Genomic DNA, 27349 nt, shown 5'->3' with positions numbered 1-27349 from the left:
AATAGCTATATAGTACACCTGCAACTAATTTAACACTGTATCTACACTGGAATTGAATACAAAACTTAATAAAAAATTTTTGAAAAAAAAAAAAAAAAGATTCAAAAGCCAAACCTTGTACTTGGATACTCAGAGCTTCTCAAACTTTAGTGGGCATACTAATAGCCTGGCCATCCTGTTAAAATGCAGATTCTGAGTCAGTAGGTCTAGATTAGGCTCCAGATTTGATTTTCTCACAAGCTCTACAGTAATGCTGCTGCCAGTGGTGTGATCACCATTCTTTGACAATGCACAATACGGTACCATTAATGGTACACTACAGGATAACCCCTGGTCTGAAAAAGCAGCAGGATAAACAATCTCTTCTGTCACTACTCAGGCCTCAGTGCCAGGCCTCCCCAATCTTCTGGTCATCAAGTGCCTTCCTCCTTCCACTCAGCAACCCAGCAAAAACCAGTGTGATTCCCTGATGAGGCCTGCCAATCCTCACTTCCTAACAAAATAAAGAAGAAGGAGTTTGATGGCAGTCTGGCCTTTTCAGTACCCAGGTGAGGTTGAGGAAATTATAACGAGAGGTGCAATCATGTTTGTGAGACTTCCTGAGGTAGGGGAGGTGGGGAGGGCAGATGAGCTAGGGAGTGACCAGATGAGGTGAGAGGATGGACAGGTAGGCACAGCTTATACTTGAAAAATCCATAGGCAAAGGAAGATAAAAGAGGAACACAAGCCATTTGGCCAATTTGAGATTTGGGAAAGAAGCTGGGGGAGGGGTTGGGGGTGAAAGGGGGATCCTCTCCCTTAGCAGGGCTGAGTTCCAGATTATATGACCAAGTATAACCTCCTATGTTTGGGGGAAGGTAAAAATGACTGCTTCCTTTTTTTTTTTTTTTTAGAATTTCATTTTTTTTGTGTCAGAGAGAGAGGGAGAGAGAGAGAGAAAGAGAGAGAGAGAGAGGCAGAGGAAGAGGCAGACTCCCTGCTGAGCAAGGAACCTGATGTGGGACTTGATCCCAGGACCCTGGGATCATGACCCAAGCTGAAGGCAGATGCTTAACCAACTGAGCCACCGAGGCATCCCAAGATGACTGCTTCTTTTCCAAGCACTCAGAAAATAAGAACTTGGCATAGCTGCAAGAGGAGGATGGGCACATGCAGGTGAAAGTGGCAGATAAGCCAGAAGCTAGCTCCCAGAAGAGCCCTCTGATAAAAACTTCTGAGAGATGAGGAGATGGAGGCAGAAGAATTCTGGAATGAGTGCCCTAGTGGGCTGTCACCCCAGTATCTTCTGACAGCACTACCTGTCTCGGAGCCTGGCTTCCAGCAGACCTGCCAAGCAATATGTAGAGGCAAATAGAGAAAGAGAACAATGACTCTGCCCCAACCCAGAGCAAGAAGGAAAATATGGTCTGTGTTGCCGGGGATTGTGTTAATCCAAGGTCTGGGCCATAATCTGTTGCAGGCTCTTTCCTCTTTTGAAAGTATTTAGATAAGGAGAAGTACAGAAGAGAGTCCTTGATTAGCTCTGTTTACTTTCTGTGGTTCTTCCAGCCTCCCCCTGAATATCACATTCCACCTGCCCCACACGAAGGAGGCCAAACCCATTCTGGCCAGCTCAGCAGGAAGGGAAGCCTGCACATGGACCGGCGGACAGAACAATGCACAGCTTGTTTATCTGACAAAATAGGGGAAAAGCTGCTTGATCATCATGGAGGGATACAGAGCTATGAAGGCCCACTCACATCCCACTGTTAGTGGCCGGGAGTGGGGCCTTGCAGCCTGGTGATCCAGAGATCATTTCTTATTACAGACCAAACCAGCGGGAAACATGTATACGTGTGTGTGTATAATTTTAATGACAACTTTGACAACAGTGGCTTTCTTGTCAGTCTGGGGAAGTTATAATTTGGATCACCTGAAATGTGGGTATTTTATGTAGAAGGGCTTTGGTATTGTTCTGCCTCCCCACCTTCCCCCACCTCCTCCAACTTCCCCTCATTTCTCTGAATATTCAGGTCAAGTTCTTTCATATAAATCCACTGGATCACCCTCTCCACCCTCCATGCTGGGGTCCATCCATAGGCAAAAGGAAACCCAGGGTAGTGAATAAGAAAGGGGATGCTGAGGTGGAGAGACTCCCTCAAATGCTGTGGTGTGTGTCAGGGGGTGCCTTCTGGCTCTTCATGCAGACAGTGATATTTCATCTGATTTGGCTTTTGTCTTCATGTATCCATTTTTCACATTGAAATCTTTAAAACATGGGGACACCTCTTTTTTCTAAAGGCTGGAAAGAGGCAAACTGTGAATGATGCAGGAGAGCCTTCCAAATACTAAGTGGCTAAAAAAATGCTTAGTACTTGAGAAACATAGTACTTAGAATTCTCTTTCAGAGTGGGCTGGAGAACATATTTTAGTTTTTCTCTGTATAGTCTAATAAGACATACCCATCATAGACTGCTTATTGTCAGTGATCCTAAAGGCAAGGTGGTTAACAGGGCATATTACACAGCTTCTAAAAGCAAGGGAAGCAAGTCAGGAATCTGAATAATGAAAGAGAGTTTTTCTCACTTTCCTGTTACAAAAGCTAAGAATGCCCCACCAGAGGCCTGAAAGAGACTTCTGGAGAGCACACAGAGAAAATGACAACAGGTTCATAGAGCACCATCTTCTGAGTCAGCTTCTGCTGTGTAAACCAACACCCCCAATGATAAAGAAGGTAGAGGATGCTTGTCCTTCAGCTCTGGTTTCTATTAGTAGTATTTGTAGTATCCTGTGGGAAGGAGGTTATGGGAATAATACAAAATTTCCTTTCTTCTCCCTTTAAGCCAAATATCTTCTTCCACTCAAACTCAGTATTAGAGATCCCTTTTCAGGGAGATGATGGAACCCACAGAAGTTTCCCCCAAAGTCAAGCCTCAAAGCCCTCAGAATTACTTCTGGCCACTCTTCAATTCACCCCCACTAGTAAGGCCATGAAGCCTTAGGACGATAGCCAACAATAGTGAATACCCCAGTAGAACAAAGAACACCCACTCACTCTGCTTTGAGCAAAGATGACAATAAGGAAGGGTCAATGTGCAGTGGACCTGGACTACAGTGAGCTAGGTGGACAGTAGTGGGAGAAGAGGTTGCAAAAGTGCCAAGGCCAGGTCATTTTCAAAGGCCAAGGTAAGAAGCATACATTTAAATCTCAGTGCAGTGGAAAGAGAGTGGACATTGCTAATGTCCAAATGATCAAAATTTTATAAAGATCTCACTTGGCTGATGGATTTAGGTAAGACAAGAGTAGGAGCCAGGGAACCAGTTAGAAAGGCTCTTATAGGTAAGAGATCATGGTGGTTTTTTCTAGGGAGGAAGCAGTAGGGTAGAGAAAAGAAGCTTGATTAGAGATGTCTCAAAGAGGTAGAGCTGGCAGGATTTGTTGATGGATTGAATGCGGAGAGTGAGGGAAAAGGAAGCCATGACATTTGGGTCATCTGGCATCTGTACCTTCTTAGCACAGAATTCATTCCCGAAACTAAGTCATTAGTAGTGCTAAAAAAAAAAAAAATTGGCAGTCCTCACCATTCTTTTATTCAAACATTGATGGAGTTTCCATCTACATTTAAGGTGCATGGAAGGGTACCATGGCACATGCCAAAATGAAGACTCAGTTTAAACTGGAGGAGACTGGAGAATTCATGACAAGTTTTGCATAAACAAGAGGGGAGAAAGCAGGAATATGCTGAATGAAGAATGTACAGTTTCTATAAGGCACACGGGAAGTAAAATTAAAATGACGGTGAGAATATGGCAGCCCATAAGTGTTAGGGTAAAGCATTTACTTTATATAACCCAAGAGGCAAGAGAGAGGCTTTGGAGGCTCCAGGATAGGACAGCAACATGGTAAAAATCAATGTGTGTGAAGGGTTATTCTGGTAGCCAAGTGTAGGACAAATTATGTGGATAAATAGTGAAAGCATAGAGAAGCAGGCTGGCACCACACATACAGTAAAAGGTAGAACTAGAGCAGGGCAGCGGAGGGGGGGGCGGCGGAAGGGAAGGCTGAGAGGGAGGACATGAGAATCAGAATCAACAGGGTTGGACTACTAATTAAATATGAAGGAGAGAACGGGGTTAATGTGACCATGAAACATGTGGGAGAGCAGTGGTATCACTCATCTAAATAGGGAAATTGGAGCAGGAGCTGGGTTTGGGAGAAATATTTTATTTTTGACAAGAGTTTGTTCCATAGGCTGTCAAATTATGTAGATAGGCATGCCCAGCAAGAAGCTTAATGTCTGGGCTGCAGTGCTAGAAAGAGATTAGGGCAGGCTATGGACATGCAGTCAGTATCCTGAGAGGAGGCAGCTGATGCTGCTGCATTAGATGTAACTGCCTGTGGTAAATGTGTACAAAGAGGGTAGGTGACAGGTCTCTACAGAACAGCTAGAGTTCAGGTGGGAGAAGAAGAAAAGCTGATCAAAGAGACACAACAATAAAGTCATTTTTCAAAGATATCGGCAATATGTATTTTTAAACTAAGTGTCCACCAAGTGACAGGACACAGGCATTCTTACGCATTGCTAGGTAGGAAGGGATATGGGTACACGCTTGCTGGAGGGAAATGTAGTGTAGCAAGAGACATCAAAATGTTCCCACTGTGCTTGTTTCAGCCAACATACACTAAAATTGGAATGATATAGAGATTAGCATGGCCCCTGCAAAGGATGACATGCAAATTTATGAAGTACTCCATTTTTCTCCCCTGGAATTAGAGAACATTGTGGTTGCATAACTTTGTGAATATACTGACAATCACTGAATGACACATTTGAAAGTAATGAATTTTATGGTATGTGAATTACATCTGTTTTAAAAAATGTTCCTACCCTTTGATCCAGTCTTTCCACTCCTGGGATTCTATCCTAAGAGAGCAATTAGAGATGCACACATTGATTTATGTACATGAAGTGTCATCTACTGCAGGGATATTTATGATGCTAAAAACAGGAATATTCTAAGTGTCTGACATTTAGGAAGAGTTAAGTGAAGTATTGTACATCTACACGAAGGAAAAATAATCTACCATTAAAAACCATGTTTCTCCAGACTACTTAATGATCCTGGAAAAGGCTCACAATACAATGGTAAGCCAAAGAAAAAGTATATAAACCTGTATGTAGTACCAGCCCAATTCAAAAAATATATATGCATGTACCTATATATTCATGTACAATCATACACATATTAAAAGACTGAAAACAAATATACTAATATCTTCCCAGTAGGCATTTATCTCTATGTGGTGGAATTAAGGGATATTCTAACATTTCTTACACCTTCACAAAATTGCAAAGTTTTCTCTACACATGCATTATAGCTGAATGAGAAAAGGTTTTCAAAGAAAAAAGACACCATTCTACATGGAGATATCATTTACCCTGACAGTTGTCGGATATAACTGTCTGATACATTTAAGTTAGGAATCTGCAATTATACTTGTCATTTCACTTAACTATTTCAAACATCTAGATTTCACCCTCAGGCAAATCAGCCTAGAGGCCACCAACTAGCAAAATGCTTTCCCAACAAATGCTTTGCTGCTTGGTAGTATATTCCTCTGTTTATTTTACTACTAAAACAAAAACAAAAACAAAACCCAACCCTCCCCCAAAATCAAAACCCCCCCAAACTAAAAAAATCCCCAAGCCCCAGCATTTGGCAGTTTTTTATGCCAATATTAACACTGGAAACTGTTCTTTGCTGTGAGAGGTGGCCAGGGCTGGAAGAATAAGGAACAAGTTGAAGGGAGACCAGGCAAAGGAAAGGGGTCAAGTCAAGGTCAGCATCATGGGTGTGCCCAGTGGGTTGAAAAATATTACTACTCAAGGTCTTCTTCTTCTTCTTTTTTTTTTTTTTTAAAGATTTTATTTATTTTTTTCATGAGAGATGGAGAGAGAGAGAGAGAGAAGGAGGCAGAGGCAGAGGGAGAAGCAGGCTCCTTGTGAAGCAGGGAGCCCAATGTGGGACTTGATCCGAGGACCCTGGGATCATGACCTGAACTGAAGGCAGATGCTTAACTGATTGAGCCACCCAGGAGCCCTACTCAAGGCCTCCTTGGCTATAGTTTCTTCGCAGGTGCCTGATGAACTTGGTTGGACAAAATTTCATGGAGAGGGAACAAGGCACAGGAATATCTGGTGTGGGGTGTGGCCGCAAGTACCATTAGTGAAGACATCTAATTTCTAATATTTGTATATAGTTCACAAGGAACTTTCATACACACCACTCCATTTAATCCTTACAACCACCTTATAAACTCTACTGCAGGAAAGATGAAACTCAGGCTCAGAGGTGAAATAAATCACACAAGGCCTGAACCCCATTTTCAAATTCCTTTGCTTTTTCCCTAAACAGTGGTTCTTGAAGTTTTTCTATAGATCAGCATCAGCATCACTGAGAACTGGTTTAGAAATGAAATTCTGGGGTCCGACTCCAGATCTTCTGGATCAGAAACTCTAGGAATCGGGCCCAGAAATCTGAATTTTAACAACCTCTCCAAGTGATTCTACCGCACACCCGCATTTGAGAGCCATCACTCTAAAGAATGCTACCATGCATTTTAAAACGGATTTTCTAAGGAGGGCCTGTATTGCATGGAGCACTGGGTATTATACGTAAACAGTGAATCTTGGAACACTACATTAAAAACTAATGATGTATTGTATGGTGGCTAACATAACACAATTAAAAAAAAACAGATTTTCAAGCAGCTTCTTTTATATACTGGCTGCTGGGCACCTGGGTGGCTCAGTCATTTAAGCATCTGCTGTCAGCTCAGGTCATGATTCCAGGGTCTGGGGACTGAGTTCCACATTGGGCTCCCAGCTCAGCAGGGAGTCTGCTTCTCCCTCTATCCTTCCCCACTCCTTGTGTTCTCTCTTTCTCTCAGTCAAATAAGTAAATAAAATCTTTAAAAACAAACAAACAAATAAATAAATAAAATACTGGCTGCTGGTGCTTTGACTTATGTGGGGTCTTGTCTTCCAAGGCAGCCTGGGAGCCTTTCTTCAACTGTCAGTAACTGTGTATATAGTCGAGGGGGCTGCCTGAATAGAATTTGGGCTCCAGGGGCAGGAGGGAACACATTACTTCATGTTGAGGAAGGTCTCAGAACCAAGAGGGCAATTCACTGCTCACATCTTCTCTGTTTGGAGGAGATATGAGCGGGTGAGCCACTGCTATATATCTACCTCCCTTTCTGAAATTTCTCTCCGTGAAGGCTTTCATATGGTTCCACAATGTCCTGCATGAGCCCCTGGGAAATTTCCTGATCTGATGTATTTACATTTATAAACCTCTAGTTGCTCAAGATTTTCATTTCTTTGGTTTTCATTTTTTTAATAGAGGCTTTTCCAAACAGCAATTTAGAAAAAATGCAAGAATTGAAATAAAATTATTTTCCTTCTGAGGAATATGAATTCCCCTACTCATGCCTCTCAACTTACTCCCTACCCAGTTTCCTCACTGCAGGTAACTGCTTGCTCTCTCTCTCTCATGCATGCACTCCTGCACTCAATCATACACATTCCTTCCTCTTGGGATGGAGAATAAACAAATCAGTTATTTTTTAAAAAATTGGACTTGACTTAAATTGGATTTTAAATTTTGTCAAGGTAATGTTTGTAAAATTGAAACAAAACTCATACATAAATATAGATTTAATTTGAAAATACTAACACTAAAAGAATCACAGAAGGAAAATTTTAAAGTATTGTTCTTTGTTTTTTGTCCCCAGCATCTTGAATAGTGCTTGCTTGGCTCTCAATAATTGAATGAGTGAATGAATGAATGAATGAATGAATTCGATGCTGGTACCAATGTAAACAGGAAATATGAAAATACAAAAAATAAATTTCCCTTCCCACCTAGGCATTGAAAAATGTTGGGAGTCCACATGTTGGAATCCATGTTGGGAGTCCACAAGGATTATGAACACAGAGCATTCAGGCAAGAAGGCTTTGACACTGGAGATATATCCTGTGGAACACTGAGAGACAACAGAACTTTAGGGCATCTTGACCTGCCTAGTACAGAATACATAACGTCTACTAACCTGCAGGTACAAAATCTACGTAAAGGAGGTCATGCTTGAGGTCTGACCTTGACAGAAGGGTAGGGATTGAATGAGATGAAATGTACTCCTGTAGAAGGAATAGCATGTGAGAATCATGGAAATGGGAGTCAAAAATGGTATCCTGAGAGTAGGATGTGAGAGAAGGAGTGGTGAGAGGTAAGGCTAGAGAAGCAGGCTGGGCCAGAACATGGACGAACTAAGCCACCATGTTAATGAGTTTGGACGTTCCCACAGGCACTGGGTAGTAAGTGCAAGATTTTAAGTATGACAGAGGCAAAACCAGATTTGCATTTTGGGAAGATGTTTCAGTTGACATTTGGTAGGGAGAAAAGAGGCAGGTGGACCACTTGGAAATAAAAGTTATAGTCCAAGCGATCTCTGATTCAGGGACAGAGTGGAGAGGTATATTTGAGAATTATCTTGTCTGGGAGGTAGGACCAATAAATCTTGGTGTCTGATTGGACAGATGTGAGGAGTAAAGAAGAGGAGGGAGTCCAGAATATCTGCCAGATTTCTCACTTCAGCAAATGATTCAGCCTGTCACCAATACAAGAAGAAGAATAGGGAGGAAATCAATCCAATTTTGGACAAGTTGATTTTTAAGTATTTTTTTTAAAGCAACACTTGCAGAAGGCAAACCATTCAAAGAGTACAAACAATACAAAAACATGAGTCCCCCACACTACTAGGGAAACCACTGTTAACATTTTCCTATTTATCCCCCAGTAGCAGTATGGTATAGTATTAAAAGCATAAGCTCTAGAACCAGACTGGATCTGAATTCATCACTGCTAGCTAATGGCCTTGAGCTAGTTATTTAACATCTTTGCCTCACTTACATCATCTGTAAAACGGAAATATAAAAATAGAACACCAAAAATGCATACAAGAATACTGTTCAGAAACCTGATGTTTGTGCTTAAACAGATAATTTCATATCTGTGTGTATTTTTTCACAACTTTTTAAGAACTGGATAGTATTACACCATGGAAATTTTGTTCAGTTTATTTAACCATTATCCAGTTAATGAATACTGAGGTTGTGTCTATTTTTTTTTTATTACAAATAATGCTGCAGTGAATATCTCTGTAATCTTTACATACAGATGATTATATCTATTAGATAAAGTGGAATTGTGGTTCACAAAATATGTAAATGTTTGTAATAAAGTCTCCTGAAATCCAAAGAGGTTATGGTAATTTGCACTTCCACCAACAATGTATTACAGCAGTGCTTTTCAAACTTTAATGTGCAAACAAATCACCTGGGGATCTTATTAAAATGCAGGTTATGATTTAGTAGTTCTGGGCTGGAACTGCATTTCTGACAATCTCTGGGTTGATACAGATACTGGTGGCCCAAGTATCACATTTTGAGTAGAAAGTATATAGCAAGGTGTAAGAGTGTGTTTCTCTGCATGCTTGACAAAAAATAATGAATACTGAATGCTCTGATTTTTGCCATTCTCATAGGTTCATTCATAAGTTGTATCTTAAGGCATGAGTTGTTGCTTAAATAAATCTGTATTTCTTTAATTATGAGTTTTGGTGAGCATCTTTTCATTTGTTTTTATAGACCAACTTTATTTTTTCTCAGTTGCCTCTTTAGGTCCTTTTTTCTCTTTTACAATGATTTGTTGGTATTTTCTTTAGTGATTCTCGGTCTCAAGAGCTCTTTATATATAAAGATGCAAAATCTCCTTCCCAGGCTTATATCTTTAGATTTTGTTTATACACTTAAGTTCTGCTGTACATTTTAACTTTGGTGTAGTTGAACTTAACAGTTTTCTCCTTGATGGCTTCCCTTGTGTCTTGTTTAGAAAGACCTTTAATTTCATGAAAAAGTCATATATTAAAGATCATATACTAAACTATGTCTTTGGATCAATTTCTAGACCTAATTATGGTCCATTGATCTGACACATGAATATGTTCCAGTTTTAATTAAGCTGTTTTATTTATTGTAGTTTTATAATGTGTTAGAAAGGTACTGGTCCCTTTCTCCCTTATTACTCTTCTTTTTCAGACATTTCCTGACTAATCTTACAGATTTATATTTCCATATGTACTTTAGAATCACCTTGGGCATGCTAGTGTAATATGAAGTTGAATCCAGAATCTTGGAGTGTGGTCTTCCCTGGATACAGGAATCTGGGAGTTATCAGCAGTACCTGAAGCCTCTCAAGAAAAGTTCATAGAATGAGAAAGAGGGTCTGAGACCAAACTTTAGATTAGTAGTTCTCAAAGTTCAATACTTAGACCAGCAGCACCAGCACTATCTGAGAACTCCTTGGCCCCTGATTAGATCAGAAACTGTGGGGAGGAGGGAGCCAATATGTTCCTTAACAAATCCTCCAGAGAATTCTAGTGCACACTCAAGTTTGAGGACCACTGTTTTAGGGGATACCAGTAGTTAGGAGACAAATTACAGAAAAAGAACTGGAAATAAACAGTAGGAAGAAAACTAGGAGAAAGAGATGTTTAATAATCAAAGAAATTTCCAGAAAGAAGTATTCAACAGGGCTAGTGTTTATTAAGCAACAACTACTTCTAAAGGGCTTTATTCATATCATCTCACTTACTCATGTGACTCCATAAGGTTATATAAATATTTGTACATATCAGGAAATTGTGATTAAGTGACTTGCTAAAGGTTGGCCAGTTGGTAAATGGTTTAACACCAGTGTTATTATATGTCAGTGGCTACCTTCCTTCCTCTGTAGTATACTGCTGAAAAACTCTATTAAAATTGCTCATTGGAAAAGGAGAAGGAAGATGCTCCTTCCTTCCCTGTTTTTTCAACCTGGAGGATACTAATGTACCTTGGAACTATACAGAGAAGAGTATTGTGACAGTGGAAGAAGCCAGACTATAGGGGAAATGGGATGGAAGAAAGGGAGACAAGGGATATAAGAATACTTTTCAAGAGCCTAAGGAGCTGAGCTATGAAGGGAAAGAGAATCATTGTTAGAGGAGGATGAAGGTCAAGGGCAGATGATGTTTTTAGGAGAAAATGACTACCTAAAGATACTTATGTGTAATTGAGACTAGTTTATTCTTTTTAAAAAGATTTTGTTTATTTATTTGACACAGAGAGAAAGAGAGCACAAGCGAGGGAAACAACAGGCAAAGGGAGAAGCAGACTCCCCACTAAGCAAGGAGTCCAATGTGGGACTCCATCCCAGGACCCCAGGGTCATGACCTAAACCAAAGACAAGACACTTAACTGAGTGAGCCACCCAGGCATCCCTTGAGACTAGTTTAGATTAGGAATAGCATTCTATGGGTCTAGAGCAATCTTTGGTACTGATCTCTCCCCTAAGCACCACACCAGTTCTACCTATGCCCTACAACTGCAGTTGAATCTCTACGTATCTTATCAGTCAACTCAAACTGAAGAGAAAACCAAGGAAAAGCCAAACAAACATTAACATCAAGCCTAACTCTTCCTACTTTAGTTTTTTAAAAATCTTATTTGTTTGCTTTACATCTTTATAAGTTTGACTGGCTCAAACCTTGTAACTACTACTCCTCCTTTTCTTTAGTCTGTGTACTGAATCAGTCACAAAATTTTGGCTTTGATATATCTCTCCCATTAATTCTTCCAGTCTACTCTGCATAAACAATCACACCACATGGCCACTTTACATTCAGTCAACCCACACCAATTTCCCACAAACACTAATTTCATTCTTATTCACCTACTCACAATCCTGCAGCAGCTCCCCACTGCCTACTGGATAAAGTTTGCTTTTTATGGACTTTCCATAGATTATTCAAATTTTCCTCTTACTGATTAAGTTGGATGGGCTTCCTTAATAGTCTCCAAACCTATGTTTCTCTCCATCCTCTTTTTTTTTTAATTTTTTATTTTTTATAAACATATATTTTTATCCCCAGGGGTACAGGTCTGTGAATCACCAGGTTTACACACTTCACAGCACTCACCAAAGCACATACCCTCCCCAATGTCCATAATCCCACCCCCTTCTCCCAAACCCCCTCCCCCCAGCAACCCTCAGTTTGTTTTGTGAGATTAAGAGTCACTTATGGCTTGTCTCCCTCCCAATCCCATCTTGTTTCATTTATTCTCCCGAAGCTGCGCGCTCGGTCAAAGAGGACGACCTTCCCCGATAGAGGAGAGGACCGTTCTTCGGTCAAGGGTATACGAGTAGCTGCGCTCCCCTGCTAGAACCTCCAAACAAGCTCTCAAGGTCCATCCTCTTTTTATGCCTTCCCACGTATCATTCAGGAATTCAGCCAACCTCCTCCTCTTTTTATTTCTTATTTTATTAATTTTTGTATTATTTTTTTTCAGTGTTCCAAAATTCATTGTTTATGCACCACACCCAGTGCTCTGTGCAATACATGCCTTCCTTAACACCCACCACCAGGCTCACCTAACCCCAACCCCCTCCCCTCCCAAACCCTCAGTTTGTTTCTCAGAGTCCACAGTCACTCCTGGTTTGTCTCCCCCTCCGATTTCCCCCTACTCACTTTTCCTCTCCATCTCCCAATGTCTTCCGTGTTATTCCTTATGCTTCACAAGTAAGTGAGACCATATGATAATTGACTCTCTCTGCTTGACTTATTTCACTCAGCATAATCTCCTCCAGTCCCGTCCATTTTGATACAAAAGAAGGGCCATCTGTACCTCAATGTTCATAGCAGCAATGGCCACAGTTGTCAAACTGTGGAAAGAACCAAGATGCCCTTCAATGGATGAATGGATAAAGAAGATATGGTCCATATATACAATGGAGTATTATGCCTCCATCAGAAAGGATGAATACCCTCCCCTTCTTTTTAAAAATTTTTTGCAAGCTTTTTGTGTTATTCTTCCAATTTTCATAATCACTTGCTGCGGGTGTCACTCATTTTGACAGTCATGTATTTCCTTGCTCAACCATTTTACCTATGTATGTCTCATCTCCCTTCACTAGAGTTCAGAGCTAGAGCATACTTCTGCTATGACTGCCACCACAATGTTTAACATATTGCTACGTACATGCTAAGCACTCACACTCAAAAATATTTATTAAATCAATGACATTGTATTACAGGAACTTGCTATTTAGAGATATTTGGTGAATTAATGTTTAGAAAATGCCTATTACTTTTTAAATTTTCAAATGTCATATTAAAAACTGTACATTCACTGGTGATATACCTGGTATCACGTATTGTTCTAGGCATGTTCTCATGAGGTACCTATTTAATCTTTACCAGATCCCTGTCAGGTGGGAAGTACAGCCCTGAATCACCCGTAAGAATAAGACTATGAGATGGTTAGAGGCTTACCTAGTATTTCCACGATATCTACTGACTACTGAGTTTACACTTAAAACCCCCAATACCATTGCTCTCTTCTTCATAACAGATTCCTTTCTTTCTGTTTTTATTTTTAAAACAGGGTCCCATGGTTCTTAATTGAGTTATAAACATTATTTTTCTAGAATCTTGGTGTAAGAAAAATTCTAATTAAGAAAATAGGTAAATAATAAGTATATTTATATCTTATATTTATATCTCAAGTTTAGTGTCTAATTACAGTTACTATGAATAATAAGAGAAAGTACCATTGTGTCTCTAAAGTAAATCCGTGCCATAATGCAAAGGGGGGATGAGAAGCAGCAGGGTGCTGTATTAACATTCATAATTATGCATCTTATGTACCAAAAATGAATTGCTGTTTGACAGCAAGGGAAAATGACAATCATAAGAATTATGACAAAAACACATAAGGTTAATCAACATATAATTGACTCACAAATATGCACATTTTAGTTGTTTTCTTTTATTGGTATTTATGATTTATTATTTAGAAACACTGCAAACTAATCTACCAGAATATATTTCCCTATTAAAGATGCCTGAAATGAAAACATGCACACATAAAGTGAATTAATTTTTTATGACACACAGTAGCTATATCACTTAAGGGAGATTTTGTTCCACAAATGCAATAACCTACACATAATGAGGTGTTGACTTCTTCAGTGATATTTAGTCTAAAACACACATATACACATACAAACACATTTTGGGGGCAACTTAAACCTATTGGGAGAAAAACACTATATTAAAAACTCTTTTCTCAGTATCTCCTAATGCATGCTTTATTAAACATAGCACATCCCAAAGAAACAGGAGGAATGCAGAATACAAATGACAGTATTTTCCCAGTGACTGAGACTGACCTAGCTTCAGGTCAGAAAAGAAGATGCCTTCACCCACCAGATAGCTATTGGATGACTTAACGTAAGAAGCCAACAATCATCAGTTCAGTTGCACAGACCCACACCTAGAAACTTAACTCTCACCCTATCTAAGAGCTGATTAACTTACTTTATTCTTCCATTGAGACTAGCAAGCGTCCCGGGTCAAGGCAAAGCTAAAGCCTGGGTGACTAAGACTCAATTATCCTCTTAGACCAATTTATACTTGACTTTGCTCTGGGCTCTGTTGGGATGTGAGGTTACAACTGAAGATACTACAGGGTGAGGAAAGGGAGAAAGCATGCATGGCCTAAAGGTTTTTCAAGTAATACAAGGATTTCTTGACAATCTAAATTGAAATACTCAATTTAAAGCCTCTGAAGAGGGATGCCTGGGTGGCTCATTTGGTTAAGCAGCTGCCTTCGGCTCAGGTCATGATCCCAGTGTCCTGGGATCGAGTCCCACATCGGGCTCCTTGCTCGGCAGGGAGCCTGCTTCTCCCTCTGCCTCTTCCTCTGCCTGCCTGTCTGCCCGTGCTCGCTTGCTCTCTCTCCCTCTATCCCTGACAAATAAATAAATAAAATCTTAAAAAAAAATTTAAAGCCTCTGAAGATAGTACTGAAACAGAAGCAAAGAAAGTAGGTGGGCAGGAACGAACTGAAGTTTTTAGAGAGCAAACAATGTACAGTCAGACAGACCTCGTTATAAGATGGTAGATGTGCCAGTTACCTCATTTCTTTGTACTTCGATCTCTTCATCTGGAATATGGGGATATATTCATGCCAATACCTTATAAGAGAGCTGTCATGATTAGATAACATGATGTACTTGAGAGCTGCTAGCACTGCATCTGACCCATAGTAAGTGCTGAGATAGAGGGACAGAACTGACATTTACAGAGCGTCTATTACATCTGAACGGAATCATGGTTCTGACTGAACCTCTTCAAATTTAGGTGCGAAGGTACTTTGGTGGAGCCTTTTCACCTGGCTCCAAATTCCTAAGGAGAACTCAGTTCATTCCTTACTGGTATTAATTTTTCAAACCAACTATTGGGTAGAAGACTGATATAGCACTATCTCAGTAAACTATTGAACCATGCAAGTCCCAGTGAGTGGAATTCACCAAAACTCAGCAATGCTGATACTGGGATAATAGGTGAGTTCTGGAGTCACACATGAAGGCAGGATTTGAGTTCCAGCTCTGATGTTTATTAGCTATTTGGCTTTAGACAACTGGCATGTTCATTCTAAGCCTTGGTTTCTTCAAATGATATCTACTTTGTAGAACTGTGGTGAGAATGTAAGGTGTTTTCACTATTATATTCTCATGATCACACAAGATCTCAGGCCAAGAAAGCTGTTCAGATCCTGGGATATAATACACAAGCAACACAGAGCAAATTTCCCTGTCCAGCTGTGGCAAACCAATGGCCACAGCAAGTGATTACATTGATAAGAAATTGGGAGGGGAGAAGAAATTCTTTTTACTGTGTCATGAAAAGGACTTTCTAGCAATTCTTCCTCTTTTGGGGTATTCATCATAATAGTGACCCTGAATCACATATAAGAGATCAGCCATACTCTCCACTCATCTTTAAACTTTCCTTTATTAAACACCATGCTTCTCCGAAGAAGTACAGAGTAGGAAAGAATCTTTCTCTCTCACACACACAGTAAGAGAGAGGGAGAGAAGGAAGGATACAATAAGAGAAAAGTTTCCTAATCTCATATAAAACTCATGCACCAAAACTAGTTTTTAATTTTTATTCAAAATTTTCCTTTCTGTTGGAAGGGCCATGGGTACTTTAAGAAATCAATTCCTGAAGTGCAAAGAGGGACAACTTCAGGTAAGTAACTTCAACTGTGTGTAAATTAAAGTCAAACAAACTTTATGACTGGGAAAAGGAGAATGACAGGTGATGTTCTGCTCTTCCCTTAGGGAGAAAACCAGCACTGTATAACTTCTCAAAGACTATTCAAAGGCATACATTAACTTTATACTTAACAAAATTGAAGGATATTCTGCACCCTCATTACAGAGGAAAAAAAGGAAGAATATATCTTTGCATGAGCCAAAGACATAATCATTTTTAGCTGAACAAGGATGCTAGAATGGCCAACCAATGCTTTCCCTTTGATTAGTTGGAAAGCAATCAATGCACTCTTGCTATATTGGAAGTTTCACTCAAAATAGAAACTGGCCTCAAGTCCAGAAAGCTGGCAGTTCAGAGACAAATCCCCAGAAGGGATCCTGACACTTGTACTAAGATCCAGGTTTGGCATATTCATCAGGACCTAAGTTTAAGACTAGATCTTGAAGAAGCTGTTAAGAAATAAGAACTGGTAAAACATACCAACCATCTTTAGGATTCATACGTTTCTTTCATCAGCTAAAAGAAACACCTTTGGTGCTTAAGGCTTACTTAGTTTAGCTGTTTTTAATAAAGACATTCGATTTTTAAGAAGAATATTCTGGCAAGGCACAGTTTTAGGTTTATAGTAAAATTAGAAGGAAATTACAGATTTCCCATGTATCCCCTGACCCCACACATACTTAACCCCCCCCCATTATCTACATCCCCCACCAGAGTAGTACATTATTTACAACTGATGAACTTACATAGATACATCACAATCAACCAAAGCCCACAGTTTACATTAGTAAATTAGTAATTTACCTTACTCTTGGTCATGTACTTCCCATGGGTTTGGACAAATGTGTAATGCCATGTATCCACCATCAGAGTATCATACAGAATAGTTTCTCTTCCCTAAAAATCCTCCGTGCTCTGCCTTTTCATCCCTCCCTCCTTCCTCCCTAATGCCTGGCAACCATTGCTCTTTTCACTATCTCCATAATTTTACCTTTTCCAGAAAGTCATATAGTTGAAATCATTGAGTATGTAGACTTTTAAGATCAGCTTCTTTCATTTAGTAATACACGTTTATGGTTCATGGCTTGATAGCTCATTTCTATTTAATGCAGAATAATATTCTATTATCAGGATGCACCATGGTTTATCTACTCATTTACTTACTGAAGAACATCTTGGTTGCTTCCAGGTTTGGGAAAATACAAATAAAGCTGCTATAAACATTTCTGTGCATGTTTTTGTATGGAAACAAGTTTTCACCTCCTTTGGGTAAATACCAAGGAGTGCAATTGCTGGATCACATAGCAAGAGTATATTTAGTTTTATAAGAAACTACCAAACTGTCTTGCAAAATGGCTGTACCATTTTGAATTCCCACCAGCAATATATGAGTTCCTGTTACTCCACATCTTTGCCAGCATTTGGTATTGTCAGTGGTCCAGATTTTGGCTGTTCTGATAAGTGTGTAGTTATATCTCGGTGTTTTAATTTGCATTTCCCTGATGACATATAACATGAAGTATCTTTTTTATTTTTAATTTCTAGATCTTTTCTATTAAAGATTTTATTTATTTGACAGAGATCACAAGTAGGCAGAAAGGCAGGCAGAGAGAGAGGAGGAAGCAGGCTCCTTGCTGAGCAGAGAGCCTGATGAGGGGCTCGATCCCAGGACCCTGAGATTATGACCTGAGCCAAAGGCAGAGGCTTAACCCACTGAGCCACCCAGGTGCCCCTGAAGTATCTTTTCATATGCTTACTTGTCATCTGTATATTTTTTTGGTGAGTTGTCTGTTCAGGTCTTTGGCTCATTTTTTAATCAGGTTTTTTTTTTTTTTTAAATTGTTGTGCTTTAAGAATTCTTTGTATATATAGTTTTAAATTCTTTTTTTATAGTTTTAAATTCTTTATTTAAATTCAATTTAGTTAACACATAGTGTATTATTAGTTTCAGGGGCAGAATTCAGTGATTTATTGGTTACATATAACAACCAGTATATTTTGAATCACAGTCCTTTATCAGACATATCTTTCAGAAATATTTTCTTCTAGTCTATGTCTTGTCTTCTCATTGTTCTGGCAATGTCTTTTACAGAGGAGAATTTTTTCATTTAAATTAAGTCTAGCTTATCAATAATTTCTTTCGTGGATCATGACTTTAGTCCTGTATCTCAAAAGTTATCACCATACCCAAGGTCATCTAAGATTACTCTTATGTTATCTTTTAGGAGTTATATAGTTTCACATTTTACATTTAGGTCTGCAATCCATTCTGAGTTAATTTTTATGTAAGTGTAAGATTTGTGTCTAGATTCATTTTTTGCCAAGACATTTGATTTTTAGTAAAGATATTTGTTTAAGTTAAGCATTTAATTTTGAATTTATTAAATATATAAGGAGATAAGGCTTATGAATCTCAAGATGAGGGATTATAACATAATTGAGACTTATGCATCTGTGGAAATGAAGTAGATAAACTTTTCCTTATTCCTCTCACTAAGTACAACTAAAAACCTTGGATATTACCTGTAAAACAAGCATAAGAAGACTCTCATAATGGTTGCCTTTAATACCACTCATTAGGAGAAAATATCTGCAAAACACATGAATGATAAAGGACTGATATCTAGAATATAAAGAAGATTTAAAACTCAAGAGTGAAAAATGAACAATCCAATTAGAAGAGTCTTAATGTAGTAAAGATTTCTATTACATTAAGAAGGTAGAATTGCTAGGGATACAGTGATAAGGTCCTCCCCTCACTATGCTTTTTTGTTGTTGTTGTTGTTGTTGTTGCTTACATAGCACAGGTTTGGAGCTGAGAAGCAACAATCTGGAAATGTTAATGTACACAGACAAAACAAGTCCCAATGGAAGCTTGCTCTCTCTATCCCAAGAACCAGGAAAGGGGTGGCCTAGAAAGACAGAAAAATTTTCGGCAATAACTGCTTCACTCCAGTCAAACACCATAGAAGAACTATGAACCCATCTCCATTCATGTCAACAAAGGCTGAGGGGAGAGCCTAGACTTCTACCCTGGCCAGGCTACAATGAGGTCTTTTCTGACATCACCATGGATGGCCAAGATGATGGCAGAAAAGGCTGAATATGGAGACAAGACTTTCATCCATGATGAGTGGTAACAAGACCTCCCCTGTTAACAATGTCGATAGAGGCCATGTGGGGAGTATGATCAAGTACCCCCACCTCGTGGTGACAAAGAACCACTCCCTCTCCATACTGAGGTGTTGTCAGAGGAAGCCTATGGAGAGTCAGAACTTTCATCACTGCCCAGAAATAGAGGCACAGGGCATACAGCAAGGAGGCATCCTACCTCTCCCAGCAAGGGAAGTATCAGTGGTGATTGACAGGACAAAGGAGTCTCCCTCCTCAGATATTAATAAATGCCAAACAAAGAACCTGGACTTCTACCTCCATGTGGCAGTACTGAGGCAGTAACCCCTTTCCCCTGCCAGAGTGGTGTTAGAGGAAGGTAGAAAATAGAAATTTTAAATATGATTCCAAGTTTCATAACATAATACTCAAAATTTCTATATTTCAATTGAAAACGACTTGACATATTAAGGACAAGGAAGATCTCAAACTCTAAGAAAAATAATCAATGGAGACCAATATCAAGATGATAGATATGTTAGAATTAGATGACAAATGAGTCATCATAAGAAAACATTTCAATGAGCAACAGCAGACATATATGAAACAAATGAAAAAATACAAATTTTAAGAAAAGAAATAGCAAACATTGACAAAGAAAGAGAAGATATAAAGAAGAATAAAATAGAATTTTAGAGCTTAAAAATGCAATATAAAAAACCTAAATGAATAATCTCAACAGCAAAATGGAAGGGACATAAGAATCAGTGAACTTAAAGGTAGAACAATAAAAATACCTATAGTTACCACTAAAAAATCAATATGAAGAGATATACCTAAAAACTATAGATAAATAAAAATTGAATCCTAATCAATATTTAACTCACAGGCACACAAAAAAGAAAGCAGAGAAATGAAACATAAAAAAGTACATAGAGAAAACAAAATAAAATGTTAGATTTAAGTCCTACCATATCTATAATTACATTAAATATAAATGGTCTAGATACATCAATTGAAAGAGACTGGCAAAATGCATAAAAACATATGACCCAACTATATATTGTGGAAAGAAATTCACTTCAAATAAAACAATAAAGGCAAGTTGAAAGTAAAAGGATGGGAAAACATACTATGTAAATACTAATCAAAACAAGGAAGGAATGGCTATTTAATAGCAGATAATGCTTGTTCCAGAATGAGGAAAACTACTGGACAAAGAGCAACACTGCAAAAATGACAAAAGGGTCAATCCACCAAGATGACATAACAATCCTAAATTTGTAAGTATCAAGCAACAGAATTGCAAAATAAATGAACAAAATCTGATAGAACTGGAAGAAGAAATACACAAGTCCACAATTATACTTGGAGACTACAGCACTTCTCTCTTAACAGTTAAAAGAATAACTAGACAGAAAACAAACACAGATATAGAAGAATTCAACACTACCATCAACCACAAGATCTAATCTACAATTACAGAATACCTCCCCAACTACAGTAAGATACATATGATTTTCAAGTTCTCATGGAACATATACCATGATAGACTGTATCCTGGTCCATAAAAAAAAAAAAAAAAAAAAACCTGAACAGATTTTAAAAGAACTGAAATCATGCAAAGTATATTCTCTATTCTCTGAACACAATGAAATCAAAGTAGAATAACAGAAAATGAGTGGAAACTAAACAACAAGTTCTAATTAATCTATGGATCAAAGAGGCACTCTAGAAAAATTACAAACTACATTAATTAATTGAAAATGAAAACACAATATATCAAAATCTGTGAGACAGAACTAAAATGGTGTTAAGGAAAATTTATAGCACTAAGTGCTTCTATTTGAAAAGAAGAAAAGGCTCAAATCAATAATCTAAGTTCCCATGGCAAAAAGCAAGAAAAAGTAGTATGAAAGAAACCCAAAGCAAGAAGGCGGCAGGATACGGTAAAAATAAAAGCAAAAATCGTAAAATTGAAAAAAAAATAGAAAAACACAATGGGAAAAAAGCTGATTCTTAGAAAAAGCTAATAAAATTGAAAAACCTCTAGCAAGATGGACAAAGGAAAAAAGAGAGAAGGTTTAAATTACCAATACCAGGAATGAAACAGGGGCTATCACTATAGAATTTTTGTATGTCAAAAAGACAATAAAGGAATCTTATGAATAATTTTATATACATAAATTTGACAATTTAGATGATTTGGACCTACTCCTTGAAAACTACAAACTACCACAGCTTACTCAATATAAAATAGATCATTTGAGGGGCCCCTGGGTGGCTCAGTGGGTTAAAGCCTCTGCCTTCGGCTCAGGTCATGATCCCAGGGTCCTGGGATTGAGCCCCACATCAGGCTCTCTGCTCAGCAGGGAGCCTGCTTCCTCCTTTTTCTGCCTGCCTCTCTGCCTACTTGTAATCTCTGTCTGTCAAATAAATAAATTTTAAAAAATAGATCATTTGAATGCTCCTGGAATTATTAGGGAAATTTAATTCATAAACTGAAAGAAAAGAAACCCCACAAAAGAAACCCCAAGGCCAGATGGTTTTGCTGGAGAAATCTACCAAGTACTTAAAGAATTAGCACCCATTCTACACAATATCTTCCAGAAAATAAAAAAGGAACACTTCTCAATTAATTTTATGAAGCTAGTGTTACCTTGACGTAGAAATCAGACAAAGTGAGTATAAACTACAGACCTAATGCAAAATGATACTTTCAATTTAAAAATCCTTAATAAAATATCAGAAAATAGAATTTGGCAATATATAAAAAGCGTTATATAATGTGGCCAAGTGAGGTTTATTACTGTGATGTAAAGCTGGTTCCTTCAAAAATTAGTCAATGTAATAGCATATCAATAGGCTAAAGAAGAAAACTCATACAATCACAGTGATACAGAAAAAGAATTTAATAAAATCCAACATTTGTCATGATAACAACTCTTAGCATACATGGAATAAAGGGGAATTCCATCAACTTGATAAAGAGCATCTACAAAAATCTTACTACTAACATCATACTTAATGAAAAACTGAATGCTTTTCCCCTAAGATCAGAAACAAGTAAACGGTATCTCCTCTCATGCTCTTATTCAACACAACACTGGAATTTATAGCCAGCATTATAAGTAAGTAAAAGCAATAAAAACCATTCAGATTGGAAAGGAAGATATAAAATTGTCCCTATTTGCAGATGACATATGTAGAAAATCCCAAGGAATCTAAAAACAAAAACAAACAAAAGAAACTCCAGGAGCTCATAAATTCAGCAAATTTGAAGCATACAAGATCAAGACACAAAAAGCAATCACATTTCTATATACTAACAATGAACATATGGAAACAAATTTTTAAAAATAACATTTACAATTGTTACAAAGTAGATTAAGTACTTAGGTGTAAATCTTACAGAACATGTATTGGATGTATATGATGAAAACTACAAAACTGATGAAATAAATCAAAGATCTAAATAGAGAGACACACAGTGTTCACGGATTGGAAAACTCAACATAATAAAGATGTTAATTCTCCCCAAATTCATATTCAGATTTAATGCAATTCCTATTAAAATCTCATTAAGATTTTTTTGCATGTATTGACACAATTATTCTAGAAAGGTGGAGGAGGAACTAGGAACAAAATAGAACGTCCATAAATAGACCCAAACAGATATGCTCAATTTACTTCTGATAAAGTTGCAAAACCAATTCTATGGAGGAAAGATAGCCTTTTCAACAAATGGTGCTGTAACAATTGGATAACTACTGGCCTAAAATTGAACCTCAATGAAGGTCTCATACACAAAAAAACTCAAAATGTATTATAGATCTATGTAAACATAAAACTACATATGTCTTAGAGAAAAAATAGGAGAAAATCTTTAGATTCTAGGATTAGGCAAATAACTCTTAAACTTGTTGCCAGAACATGATCCATCAAAAGAAAGATTGATAAATTGGATTTAGGGTGTATCATTCATTCTTTATTAACTGTTACCACAGACTATTACATACTAGGTGCTGTAACTTTTAAGATGATTACAATGCTCTCCCAGCCTTCAACAAGTTCAAAGTTCAGCAGGAAAAAAAAAAGATACCTAAACTGATAGTTATGATGAAATATGGTAAGTTCACAGAGGAGAGACCCATGAGCTGTCATAGGGAATGAAGAATTGCTTGTAATATATAGTAAGACTCTTTATCGCTGAGTAGGGGCTTACCAGGTAAAGGAGGAGAGGGAAACAATTCAAACGAACAAGCATAGAGATCGGTGTGTGTAAGGCAAAGAATTGTAAAAGAATACTGTATGTTCAGGAAATGGTTAAGATGTTCAAGAAGGCTAAAAGTTCAAGGAAGCTAAAAGAAGACATATATTGAAGTAGATTCAAAAGGATTTGCTAACTGCTTAGATAAAAATGAAATGGGTAGCTAAGATAAAGGAAGGATCAGGTGCTTCTCTAAGTCCTACTTTAGGGAACTAGAACTACTCAATGAGATTGGGAACAAGAAAGAAAGGGGATTCTTATTTTTTGGAATGGGGGACATATCAAGACATGCTGAGGTTGAGAAAGTGTGTTTCTAGACAAAGATGTCCTTCGAACAACTGGAAATATGAGGTTGGTATTCAGAAAACAGTTCTGGACTAGAGATTAATTGTGAGAGGCATCGGTATTCAGGTAGTTGAAGCCATGGCAATAAATTATGTTGCATATTGAAAGGACAGACTGAGAAGCTGGGTGTGTGTGTACATGTAAGGGACAAAAAGAAATTGATGGAGCAAAGTCTAATGTTCTTTTTTTTGACTGCTTGCCATTCAGCCTTCACAAAAGTAGTTTAGAGTCCCCTCAATGCATTAACATTTAGAGAACTCTGGCTTGAATAAAATAAAGGGATGAAAAGGTTGTCGGTTCATCCATTTCTCAGTGATTGCTGCCAACTCACTTCTCCTCTTCAGTCTCAGCATGGCACCTCTGGGGAGGTAAGATCTGCTGAGGTCAGTAAAGAAAATTCCATAGCTTTCTTAGGTAAATTATCACTGACTGCAGAAAGTGATTTGGAGGTCTCTAGAAGACCTCACTAAAATACCCCCTGCTACAAGTGATGCCATTTCTTTTTGCGCTGTCCTTAATGGGGAGGGCGGGACAACAGACATCCTAAATGTGTTTAATACCACAGAATGTGTTTTTAGGTATGGACAACATAGGAAAGTAGATTTTTCAAAAAAATTAAAAATGAAGTGGCTGATAGGAAATCTTAGGGTTGACAGTGAAAAATGGATGGATAGGGATGACCATAGGACTCAATTATGGTACTGTAGAAAAGCAAATCTTTTTTTCTAGAAAATTATTTCAGTACTTAAAAGCAGTTATTAAGTCATTACTTCCTGTCTTATAAAACAAATATATAAGGAATCCAACACACAGCTTATTTACTTTGCAAGACGAAAATCCTCCATGAACATTACATTTGTTGTGAAATAAATTAAGTTGGCATTTTTGTTTTTATTTTTTAAACTATCCAGGGCAAGTGGCTATTTCTAAGGGGCTGAAAACTTTCTTCTCTGATTGAATAATCTTGATTCTTTTGCAAAACCTTCACTTGGATGACTTTTCTATCCATTAATCATTTTATAACACTTTCTGGATTGCTCACCAAACTCTCTGTACCCATCTTTAGCCATTATGATAAGATCACTTCAACTCTCTGATCAAAAACTGTGTTTAAATATTGTTAAAACAAAAAGCCCTTGGGGCACCTGGGTGGCCCAGTGGGTTAAGCCTCTGCCTCCAGCTCAGGTCCTGGGATCGAGCCCTGCATCGGGATCTCTGCTAGGCAGGGAGCCTGCTTCCCCCTTTCTCTCTGCCTGCCAAAAAGAAAAAAAAAGCCCTTGAGGAAAACATTTCAGAGAAAAGAAGTGTCAGTGTTGCTAGAGGTAAACTACCTTGGGATATTAATTAAGTCCAGTTATTGTGTTCAAATTAAACTGGTGTCTCCTAACTAGAGTTTAAAAAGCAGCAAAGTGGAAGGAAGGAAAGAAATATGAAAAGAGAAAAATAGAAACTATCTCCTGCTTAAAGAAAGAGAGAAAAGAGATTTTTATTTCTTTAATGAATTTAATCTTTTCCCTGTAAATTCTGTCCGGTGTGGAAGGACAAAAAAAAAATGATAGAAGTAAATCTGGAAACAAGGAGTTTGAAAAAGTAAATTTGGAGTTTCTCACTGGTTAGCTCCAATGACTGAGGCTGGGGAAACAGCTTATCTGTAGCCAACATAGTGTGAATTACAGTTAATCTCTGAGAGAGGCAGACTGGGTGTTTTGGAAACTGAGTGAATCCCCAGGATGAGAACATGTTGCCAAAGAGCTTTTTTATTTTGTTTGCATTAAGATTTGAGGTGAGTTGATAAAAAGCCAAGTGAAAGTGTATCATACCTGGTAAAGTCTTAGCTGTTTGTTGCTTTTTAAAAATTGCTCTAAAATTGGCCTGTGGTGTTAGTTACTGTTAACCTCAACTGTTTTAACATTAATAGGTATTGTTATTTTAAGAGAAAAGGTATAATTTTTCTCTTCTCCCAATGTTGTTAAACATAAACAGAAAGTCTGACTTGTCTGTAGAGATTAAGTCTAGAAAAATAAAGGGGACAGACAGGTAATACTTCTTAAGATGTTAAATTTCAAGTATCTTATCTATATTCTCTCATTTCATCCCCAGAAGAACCTATGGAAAAGGTGAGAAAACTGACTCAGAGGTATTAAGGAACATGTTTAATCTGTCAGTCCACTGCTTGGATTATATTGGTATTCTAAGTTTTCTTCCCAACGTGTCATTCATTCATTAATCAGCTGTTTGTTCATCAAGTACTATATTCCAGGCTCTTGAGTCATGTCCTGAAATCAGTGGTGAACCACACAATGTCCTATCTTTAGGGAGCTTTACTTGTTTCTGACCAGTCCTTCAACTTTCAGGTTAGTTTGAGTCTTCTCCAAACTGTTGGATTCCCAGTCCACATTCTGCCATCTGCCTAATCAATGGCATTCTGAAATTTATATCCTTGTGGTCAATGTAAGTATGATTCACCCAACAGGAGGAAAACAAAATGTTCAACCAGACTTCTCTCTGACACAATCAACCAAATTAGTGTAGGAAAAAGCTATTAGGTCATATCCAGTCCAACCCTTTGGGAACTGAGCAAAACTGCTCCTTGTGTAATGTGACATTATTTCTCAACTACATTGTCCTGCCTAATTGTAAATAATTATAAATGACTCAGTGTCAGGGTTTCCACTATTTCCTCTCAAAGTTTAGCCCACACTTCAGTAATTTTCAGTGTCAAGATGGTTTCTCTGATAGCCTAAAAAGCCCTTGTCTTGATTTCTTCTAATTATGTTCTCATCTACCTTAATTCCCAGTCTATGAAATCTTCATTTGTTGTTGTATTTATACCCTTCAAATATAGCTACATGGGCATCATACCCAATTCCCTTCCATCTTTAAGAGTCAGTTGGGTGACTCAAGATAAATTTGGCAGAGGAAACTCTGCAACCCCACCACAACATGAAGCCACCTCAGTATTTCCTTCTCTATGCAGAGAATGCCATCTGCAGATGGTTCCCAACTTACAATGGTTCAACTTATGATTTTTTTTGAATTTATGATGGCGTGAACACCATACATACTCTGTATACTTTGAATTTTGAGTTTTCATCTTTTCCTGGGTTAGCGATGGACCGTACGATACTCTTCATGATGCTGGGCAGTGACAGTGAACAGCAGTTCCCAGTCAGCCATGAAATTATGATGGTATTAAACCAATACACTTACAACCATTCTGTACCCATACAACTATTTTGTTTTTTCCACAATTCAATAAATTATAAGCTATTCAATACTTTATTGTAAAATGGGCTTTGTGTTAGAAAATTTTGCCCACCTGTAGGCTAATGCAAGTGTTTTGAGCATGTTTAAGGTAGACTGGGCTAAACTATGATGTTTGGTAGGTTAGGTTTATTAAATGCATTTTCAAC

At 38.0% G+C, this 27349-nt stretch overlaps 1 protein-coding gene and 1 pseudogene across 1 annotated transcript in view; one reads left to right on the top strand and one right to left on the bottom strand.

Moving 5' to 3' along the window:
* The window catches only part of SHROOM4 (shroom family member 4), a 208746-nt gene that overhangs the window by 53312 nt on the left and 128085 nt on the right, over positions 1-27349 (bottom strand). The window lies entirely within an intron of this gene.
* Positions 4642-4741, top strand: LOC132007913 (U6 spliceosomal RNA; annotated as a pseudogene).

Source organism: Mustela nigripes, chromosome X, assembly GCF_022355385.1.
Source record: "Mustela nigripes isolate SB6536 chromosome X, MUSNIG.SB6536, whole genome shotgun sequence".
NCBI lineage: Eukaryota > Metazoa > Chordata > Mammalia > Carnivora > Mustelidae > Mustela > Mustela nigripes.
The sequence above is the reverse complement of the archived record's forward strand: the minus strand, read 5'-3'. Positions and strand labels throughout refer to the sequence as shown.